Source organism: Plectrocnemia conspersa, unplaced genomic scaffold (assembly GCF_051122295.1).
Source record: "Plectrocnemia conspersa isolate PC_06_02 unplaced genomic scaffold, ASM5112229v1 ptg000005l, whole genome shotgun sequence".
Taxonomy (NCBI): Eukaryota; Metazoa; Arthropoda; class Insecta; order Trichoptera; family Polycentropodidae; genus Plectrocnemia; species Plectrocnemia conspersa.
In genome coordinates, this window is record NW_028277169.1 from 27012542 (window position 1) to 27022500 (window position 9959).

General features: G+C 30.6%; 1 protein-coding gene and 1 long non-coding RNA gene across 2 annotated transcripts in view; one reads left to right on the top strand and one right to left on the bottom strand.

Annotated features, from left to right (window-relative positions):
- LOC148235317 (acyl-CoA:lysophosphatidylglycerol acyltransferase 1-like) overlaps window positions 1–9959 on the bottom strand; it is a 466435-nt gene that overhangs the window by 392921 nt on the left and 63555 nt on the right. The gene's annotated exons all lie outside the window — the stretch shown is intronic.
- LOC148235320 (uncharacterized) overlaps window positions 5849–9959 on the top strand; it is a 4227-nt gene continuing 116 nt past the window's right edge. The window contains exons 1-2 of the long non-coding RNA XR_015809612.1: window positions 5849–8450; window positions 8494–9959. The exon at window positions 8494–9959 is cut by the window's right edge and continues 116 nt beyond it. This is a non-coding gene — a long non-coding RNA (uncharacterized LOC148235320). The remainder of the gene's footprint in view (window positions 8451–8493) is intronic.

Genomic DNA, 9959 nt, shown 5'->3' on the forward strand with positions numbered 1-9959 from the left:
TCGATATGATGTTTTTTATTTAGAGCGATTCGTTCTAAACTATCATTCACACTGTTTGAATGAATGAGAAAAAGTTGCGTTACATTATATATTTCTAATGATACAGAAAAATTGTTATCTGCTGTTTCTTCCAAAAGTATTTGAATTACGATTTCAAATATGAATTGAATAGAATTGCTCAAAACTGTGGGATACACATTTCTATAATACAACATGAAATATATTTACCAATAACAAATAGTAAAATATACAAAATAATAAAGAAATCCATTGATATGATATGTATGTTGATTTAATAACTAACGTTCAAGTAAATATTTGAAACGTAAATATAAAATCGATGTGTAACATTCGCACGTGTGCTATTGATTAATATTGACTTATAGATAAATAACAAAAATATGATAATATAATTAATACAAACTCTCATTATTTATTTTATCTATTACAAACAGGTTCGTGTTATCGTAGATTTTTGTGGAAGCCCTATTTATTTATTTATTATGACTAAAACTAGGCGGCACTTGGTAGCACTGATGTGATAGCGGCGTAGTGCAGCACGCTCATTGGCAAACGACGACCGGCGGTGCCTCGCCCGCCGATCTCTCATATATATAATTTATATCAATTCAACTATTCGATACAATAAATAATACCGCAGCGGCATAGTTAGCAAAGGTAGAAGTTAAGAAAGTATGGAAGTCATTTCTTTATGAGTGTAAAAAATCGCATACGAAAATTTCATTTCAAACGTCGATTTAAAGAGCAAAATTTGTTAAAAAATTATCAATTTAATAATACATTGACTTTTTTGAAGTTAAATGAAAATTTAATGAAATGGATTAAATAATATATTTTTCCAGGCAAATATATTTCTAGATAAATATGAAAATAAAATAAGTGATCTAATACAATCCAATTTTAAACTAAGCACGAAACCGATAGAATTACTATATGGAAAATTATCGATATGGGATTTCTAAAGATACGTCTATTACCGAATACAGTGAATATTCTTCGATTTTTTAATATTATATGCGTAGCAGAATGTCATTTAGTATTCTGATAATTAAATACTAAAAATAGAGGCAATTTAAGGATAGTTATGTAAGTATAATAAAACGAGTACGGCCAGGGAAATAATGTACGGAGGTGTGAATTTAAATAATAAAATTCCTAGGACAATCCGCAAAAATAAAATTGAAACGGGTTTCCTCAGTGGATTAAAGAAACCATTTCGTGCATTAAGAAATAAAGTATCATATTGAAGTATTTTCTTTTATATTATGTTTTGATTAAATTTGTGTAGTGTATATACAATTAGGTATATTAGCTAAATAAATCAATAAAATAAATAATTATAACTTCATGAGCAATTAAATGGAATAGCCACACTTAACATCAATTACCAGATTAATTTTAAACGATTCTGAAATAATAACCGAATTTTCTAACGTAAAAGCGCGCAAAGCTTCTATGAAAGAATCTACGTAATTTTTTTAATTTCGAATAGCCTCCAAAATATTAGTTGCCTCAGGCCTTACATTTTCTCTGAAAAGCCCTGTATATGTGTAGTTATATATATACAAGCCTAGACAGTTGTGTACAGAATATCAATCGAACACTGAGTCATTCAGTCATCATCGTTAATAAATAACGTAATCGTTCGCAAGTATTTTAAAAATAGCATAATAGTTATTAAAACTGCATTTTGCTTAAATTATGCCAGCTGCTATTTACATAATTAATCTCATATGTTTGTCGGTAAAGTTAGATAACACTTTCAGAGTTTTTTTTATATATTATCTTCACTATAAACATTTATCAACCGAAATATGAGTGCATATCTATTGTTCCTCAATAAAAATACAATTATTTAATATGATACAAAAATAATTATAAAAAATGACTTATCAACAATATGCTATAATCTATAATATATTATAGTATAAACTTTTTAATTCAATGTACAATTCTGGTAAATGGCATTTGAATATTGATATAAAGAAACATATTCCATGTATTATGTATATGCTTTGTATCTATTGATGTTAAAAATAAGTCACATGCTGTTTGCAAGAAGTCAAGAAGAAGAACAAATTATAAAGAGCGTTCTGATTCACGAGAGGTATTTTTAGACTTATTTAGTGCGACACCCAACGCGCGTAGTTTATGCTAGTTAAATATTTTGGTTTATAGTGAATAACAGTTTTATAAATAACACTTCTAAACACGACATTGACCATAAAGTTCGTTGATTGTTTAACGCTCATTGGGTCTATTTTATCGTCTTTATTTTTTATTTAGTTTCTCAGAGATAAATCTTAGCTTATCAATAACGTAAATTAATGATAGTATTCAGCCACATTTTTTCACTTTATATAATTTACAGAGAAAAGTTTAGCGATGAATTTCAACAACAGCTAATCTTTTTGCACGAATACAAATTGAGACGGCCATTTTAAACACACACTGCAAATATAGCATTGTTAAAACTAAGGTCTGATAAAATTATTTTTGCCTTATAAATATATCTATATAGAACTGATCACACACGATGATGCGTGTACAGCTCGTAGTCTGAACTCGTTTACTAAGTCAAGCGTAATACGTACCATAAATATTACGGCGCGACTAAGTGTCGGTAGCAAGGTAGCTCTAACCGCAAAACAACCACGCTACTAAAGTCATGTTTATAGTTTGAAAACTATTATTAACTACTAGTGAATTTCGACCTGGGTCAAGAACGACCCCAGGTCGGACGAAGGTTAATAATAATTATTGTTCTGGCGCGCCGCGGTCGTGTTTGACTTACGCCGAAATAATATAAAACATAAAGTCGCATTAGCGTCGCTGTACAATTAAATAATAAAATCGAAGCCATACTACGCTCGTGCGGAATAGTTCGGAAACTTTAATCGTTCAACAAAATTTTAATGATGAAACTTTGGTAGAACTGGGGTAGATATAGTGCGATTAATGTCTCGCGACACACATAATAAGAAGGTACTTTGATGTTAAGAAACATGCTGGAGCTAATCTATAGTATAATTTTTGATTTTGAATTCGCTAAGACAGGTAGCGAAACGAACTGAAAATAAGTTTTAATATGTTATAGTAAGTTTAATCCCATTTCATAGTATTATTCTAATATTATAAGTAGATTACAAAAATAATTTTAAAAGCGAAATTTTAACGTACTTGAATTTTGCCAACGTTCGCCAAAATTTACGTACATCTTTTTGTCTGTATTTGAAAGATAGTATCCCCAAATATCAATAGATAAAAAATACGTTTTATTAGCATTATTAGCACAAATCTAACGCATATGTGCATTAAATCGAAAGCAATGATAATATTTATGTATTATAAAAGGAAAAACTCACTTTTCGGCCTCGGAATCCGTCGACGGGAATTCAAAATTTGAAGATTTCATTGCGAAGATTGTTTTATGATTGTTTAACCAATTTAATCAATGTATTCTACTAATCCTCAACACATTATGTATATATTTAATTAAGTTATAACACATTTATATTTAGTCCAATCGAACAATGCACAAGACGAATTAATGAAAATTATTGTCACGTAGCAATATTTTATTTATAAATAATAATTATTTAAAACTGTTGTCACGTTGATGTCGGCCATCTTGTTTTATATTTGAATGCTTGTTTTTCATTGGTCGAAACAATCGAATGCATAACCGGCGGCTCGAAAATCAATCGGAGCAAATTCAAATTTTATTATTATAATTAAATAATATTTCCTTTGTTTACGTGTATTAATTATACACCGTTCATACAAAGCGAAAACATTAGAATAATAACACAAAATTAAACACTATTTTAGTTACCTATTGAAATGGTTAAATATTCATTATAGCCACTTTATAATTAAAAACATTTAAAGGAATATTATTATAAACAATATGAACGAAAACACTTATTTGAGAAAAATATAACGAAACAGTTTACAACAACAATTTAACGACAATTGCCGCAAAACTACTGATTTTTTAAAATATTTCTGAATACATCCAGACAAATTGAAGGTTACGCTTCATGGATAATAAACTATAAGGATTAAAAATAAAAAATGTCATGCACCTCAGATTAAAAAAAAATATATTTTTTTCAAAGGTTGACAACACTTGTAGAGTGGGACTTTGGTTCGTCTATTGTTTAAATATCCATCTCTAATTCGAATTATTTTAATGCAAGTAAATATGTTTATTTTTTTAATCTATCTCTAATTCGATTTATTTTAATGAGTGACCCGAAGGTCACCTTTGTAATAATGTTGACCTTCTAAAAGCATAATGTTGATGATTTGAAGTTTATGAAAAATATTATTTAAATCTAATTTATATGTGCCAAATTTTACGAAACACATATCGATAATATGTGAATGTATATTGCCATATCTTGAAGAAAATTGAAAAAAAACATAACATAATACATATTTTTGATAATGAAATCCCATACGTCAGAGGACGCATGGCAAATAGAGGACGCCAACGTGGCGTATGCAGTGGGTAACGTGTTAATTGAATTAAAAAAATAATTAACCGTATAAAAATTAAAATCGTATATAATAAAAAAATGTGTGAAATTTTTTTTATATATTTTTTTGTATTATATTTTTTTTGCTATTTTACTTTATAAAATAAAAAAACTATAATATGTATATATGTACATATGTATTTATTTTATCAATTATACTAATTGTTGCTAGTATCATATCAGACGTTTCCATACGGAAACTTAAGACAACTGTACATTGTTTTATGGTTCCATTTTTATGAAGCACTCCGCTTATCCACGCGTATTTTTTATGTTATCGCCGTTTAAAGTCGAAAGTTTATGCGACTCCACAGTGACATAGGTCGACTGCCATATTACATTACGGTTTATATACCTACACGCGTACCTAACGTTCGTATCGAGAGTATAATGCTATGTAGTAGGTATAATATATAATACTTTTAGTGGGCCAAAACGCTGCAGTGCGATAAAAGATTAAGGTCCCGAAACAGATTAGGCGTGAGTTACGCTGATCTGTATTGATGAATCGTTTCGGACGGAACCGGGCGAAAATAATTTACCGAGATTATCGAAGATATATGGGCGCACGTAATAAATACATCCGGGGACGATGCGATCTGAGGGCTGATGGACCGTGCTCGATCGACGATCACGATCGAATCTGATGGGATTGCAATCAGGGTTGACACAGCTACGAATATATTAAATAATTTATTTTTGCCAGTTAGTTTATTACAACACTATATGTATTATAGATTCAATGAGTTGTCTAAGCCAGCGAATAAACCATACATTTTATTAACAGTTATCTGTTTAGTAGTTAAATATCATATTTAAAAATGTTGTACTTGTTAGTTAGAGAATGTAATTAATTACAACAGCAGCCTAGTTTATTCAAATGATAATTAATTGTTATTTATATGTTGAAACTGATACATTTATCGCTTATAGAGATGAAAATCGCGGGTATAACGAGCGACCCAAAGATAACAGAGATCGGATATCGGATCATAAAATATCTATGTTAGCCGCAGTTTAAGTAAACGATGCGTGATCACCGTTTAACCTTTGATTATTATATATTTTTATTTCAAATATATATGGGACGATATATATTTTTAAGCCACATTTGCATTGATGTATTATATATAAGATACTAATATTATGGGGGAAATGTGGCACGCTTTAGTTTTATCGCATAGTTGTAGCGAAAAATTTGGGGCAATGCGGATGGTATGTTTATTGATTTTTACTTGAAAGTTTTTTTAATCTATGTACTTTGTAGCGTCTTGATGCGCCAATTTTTTATTATTATTGTTTATTAATTAATTTATTTATAGTAGGCAACCCTATTGGTTCTCTAGCGCAATCAGATGATTCACATTCTTTTCGTTTCGGGATTCACTCGACCAGACTAATTATAAACAATGTACAACTTTTTTTCAAGCACCGTTCGAATACCACATAGCGAACTTGATCGTTGACTCATTTTGTGGAAATAAAATATTATGATGGCAAACCCGTTTTGGCTCAACCCGTGACATTTGAATATCTCTGGTTTTTTACAACAATGATCGATCGATGCAAGGTTTTTAGCATACGAATAATAGTAAACATTACGAAATAGTTAAATAATTATCGCGCATATTATGAAACTATGCCATGTAAATATTATTTGTTATTTGAGTTTTTTAGGGCACAACTAGTAAATTAATAAAGGCGATGTGCCTCTTCCGCGCTTTGAACCTTTGAGCAACGAATCGTTACATCTTGAAATATATTGCCGGAAGAGACTTACCGAAATTAAGATGACGCGTTATTGTTTCGCACTCTCGAAAAATCGTCCGCTCTAGTGCAAATCTGGGTCGGACTATAGGTCGGATAATATGGCCTACATTTGTATCCTATCCACATATTTTGTTGTTCAAGATTGCCTACGAAGATCTCTAATAATTGAGTAGCCTTCACCCGTGAAAACAAAAAGCCAATACTTGAAATTAGTCATCTCGATTATTACGTTGTTTCTACGAATCCATTTTGTATTTTGTTGTCAGAAAAGTTTATGTATTAAAAAGTATATGAACTTTTCATGAGATCACGTGTGCTTCTAACTATTATTCTTACTAGAAACGTAGTTCTATTTTTTAAAAGCATCTCATTGATTTAAAGTTTAATGTATTTTTTTAAATCAAGTTCAATACAAACAAAATAATACTACTAGTCACAGATCACACGTACATCAAAAGAAAACTATACCCGAACTAATAACATAAGTATTTTATAAATAACAATAAATTGTGCACTGTGGCGACCGTTCGCAAATTACGTTTCTCAGAAATAATTTTTTCACTACTTTTTAACGTTTCTCGGAACCCCTTCAAAACTGATTTTAAAACCAGATAATATAGCTTGATTGAAAAATTTCTAAAAAATATAGAAATCGTTACCAGGCGCCAGGATATCAAGGGTTTTGAGCCACGCCAGACAGTTGATCTTGAGTCGTTGACCAGAATGAAGTAAAACAGCGCACTTCAACGCTTAGTCGGACCGGCATTAAAGGCTTAATAGCATGCCAACACCGCAATAGGCCATCATTTGTCCTTGGCCAGCCATCCACATTGAAGAATCTGGCTTAGATGGCGGGACTTTGAACTTTTGACTTCGGCCCAAGTATATTTGAGTTAAAAATTAAAAAATCAAAATCAATTTAAATGGATAATATGGTTCACTGCGATAAAAATCTTTAAATTTTTGAGAAATGATAATGTTTAAATTTAATAATACAAAAACATCAAAATTTAGACTTTTTGATGTCAATGCAATTTGAATACTGTCATTGGGGCTGAATCGATTCCTGCGATTTTGTATTATGTTAATAAGAGTAGAAAATCTTCGTTGACATAGATAAATTGAAAAGAAAGTGTTTTTTTATTGCTTCCACTAAAAGCCATTACAACCCTTGATATCAAAAAAGATGACATATCTGTTTCGTTCACAAACTCATTATTGAAACAAAGTTCAAGAAGTTCCTCTGCAATCCTTCAGGTTCCTCTGGCACATTACAAATTAAACGTATCAGAAAAGTAAAATTATTGCAAAAAAATAATACATGCGCCTCAATAAATTACTAAAAATATTTATACATTTATTATTTTTTTCTTTTTGTTCATTACATATAAAAATAATATGTTTACCCATTTTGGGGTAATTTACGCCTGCTTTACCCTAAAAGTACGTAGTAAATTATCTCATAAAATAATGGAGAATATTTTCCGGGGGTCTGCGCCCCCGGAAAATGTGGTCCGTAAGCTATGTTTTCAGTGGCGTCTTTCGGTGTGCTTAATTTTTATGTTCTGTCAAATTTGAAATGGGTTGAATTGCGTCTCAGTACTAAAAATTTATATTTTCAACTTTAAAAACCCATAAATATAGCATAAAGCTCAAAACTCAATACAACTATGTAACATAATATAGCATAATCTATATTACAAATTGATTTATAAATATTTTGTCAATGCAAAAAGGAATGAATGAATTTTTACGATATTTTTATTATGAAAAATCTACGAATTCTGAAAAACTGTCTTACCTTTTCGGTATAGTGACATTTATTCATTATAAGATTGTTGGGAGAATTAAAATATTAAATTACAGATATTCTTATTTTGTTAATTTTAAGCTTTGAATGACTAATTAATATATTACTTATTTGAATCTAAAGTTAAAGGTTTATTTTTTAAATTGCTGAATAACTCAACTAATATAATATATAATATCTATACTACATAAAGTGGACGTATTATTTTTTTTAATAAATAATGTTGGAAAAAATCGCTTTTTCTATTAAATTCAGATCAAAGCACTGCATTTTTTACAATTTATAACATAGCTAAATGGCATCATGTATTTTTTAACCGCAGTAACAGTAAAAGCGATAGTTATGTAGGTGTATACAAAAACCAAAATAATTTATTTTATATAAATATTTTTAAATTAAGGGTAAAGATCATAAATAATATATTGTAAAAAATAACTGTTGTATAACTACATTATTAACGACAATACGCTAACGCGTACGGTAAGATACATTCCCTTTCACCCGCTCGCGTGTTATGCGTCGAGAGTGAGTGAGAAGAAGTGAGCGTTCGAAACGCATGTAACACATGCCCTTATCTTTCACTCAGTCTCGTCACTTAACACGCGAGCGAACGAAATGGAATATATCTCACCGTACGCGCCTTATTCTTCCTATTTCTACAAGACAATTTTATTATTTCATGGCAGACCATGGCGAAATGCAATTTTAACATGCTTTAAAGATTTAAAAAGAACAGGTTTTTTAAAGATAAGATAATGTATATATGGTCTACACACACAAATATTACTATATGTCATTTTGGCTGCCATTTCTAGACCAACTGTAATATTTTCAACTTTTCTTTTTTTTTATTAAATACGATTACATACTATAGCAGTACGTGCAAATGAAACCGCCGAAGAAACTGAACAGCGACGTGCTGACGACTACGTGCTACTGCAATACGTATAATAAAATGAATTTGTAATACATGATAAAACTAATAATTATGAATAAATAATGAATTCGAATTTATCCCGGGCGGAGCCGGGTAATAAAGCTTGTATTATATAAACCACAGTCAACTGGATAATTCAAATTAAGAATAGTGACAATCCCATACAACCGCATTAAATAATTATCTGCTCACTGGCGCCATTCAGCGAGGGCGTTCGAACGGCATTTTCTAGTCGCACAAAATCTACATTGCCAACGCGACTGGATGGATCTCTGTCTAAATTATGAAAGTCTTGAATATAAAAGGCAATATATAACCTCAAAAAACGCTTTAAATCCCTCTACAATGGTACATCCAGTGTTCGTGCGTGACTCTAATATCTTGTATCACACAGGTCGTCCCCGCCGACATAATCAATTCAGCAACGTGCGGTCCCCGAACCTGCGTCAAGTTAACGTCAAACTGATTTGACATCACATATTAAGCAAAAGGCGATAGGTTAGGATAATAATATATCGCACACTCAAAAAGAGATGGAGAAAGTACGCGGACTGAATCACCCCCGATCGCTGATAAAACGGATCACGGCGTAATCTGATCGGAGATGGAGAAGATAGAGGTGAAAGAGACTGTCGCACACTACTTTGTAACCGTACACTATACGTGCCGTACATGCTGCATTGAAAATATCTTTCACATGAGCAAAAATGTTCAATGCTCATACATGTAGAAAAATGACTTTCGTTTTAGAATTATAGTATCCAATATATTTTAAAATTGATACAATATCGAAATTCAATATAATGATAATGGTATATAATATTTATGAAATATATATGTGTGTTGATAATACAACTATAATGATTCATTACGAAAA